We start from the raw sequence: 655 nt of genomic DNA, 5'->3' as shown, positions 1-655 counted from the left end.
TTTTAGTAGAGACGGGGTCTTGCTATTGCTCAGGCTGGTTTCTAACTCCTGAGCTCAAACAATCCGCCCGCCTCGGCCTCCCAGAGAGCTAGGATTACAGGCGTGAGCCACCGCGCCCGGCCCTGAAGATTTGTTCTTTTTTCTTAAGATTTCTTTGGCTATTCTGGCTCTTTCTTGGTTCCAAATGAAGCATAGAATTATTTTTTTCTAGATCCGTAGAATATGGTGTTGGTATTTTGATGGGGATTGCATTGAATCTATAAATCATTTTGGGCAGTACAGGCATTTTAACAATTAAAAAGCTTCTGCGCGGCAAAGGAAATAATCAACCAACAGAGTAAATAGACAACCTACAGAATGGGAGAAAATATTCACAAAGTGTATATCCAATGAAGGGCTAATATCCATAATCTACAAAGAAGTCAAACAAATCAGCCAGAAAACAAAGCAAAACAAAACATTAAAATGTAAGCAAAAGTCATGAACAGAAGTTTTTCAAAAAAAGATAGACAAATGGCCAAAAAGCACATGAAAAAATGTTGAGCCTTATTAATCATCAGGGAAATGCAAATTAAAACCACAATGAGATATTACTTTACCCCTGTCAGAATGGGGTAATTATCAGAGTTAAAAAACAATAGATGCTGGCATGGAT

The sequence above is a fragment of the Propithecus coquereli genome, unplaced genomic scaffold, assembly GCF_000956105.1.
Source record: "Propithecus coquereli isolate 6110/MARCELLA unplaced genomic scaffold, Pcoq_1.0 Scaffold583, whole genome shotgun sequence".
NCBI classification, from domain to species: domain Eukaryota; kingdom Metazoa; phylum Chordata; class Mammalia; order Primates; family Indriidae; genus Propithecus; species Propithecus coquereli.
Note: the sequence above shows the minus strand (reverse complement) of the source record.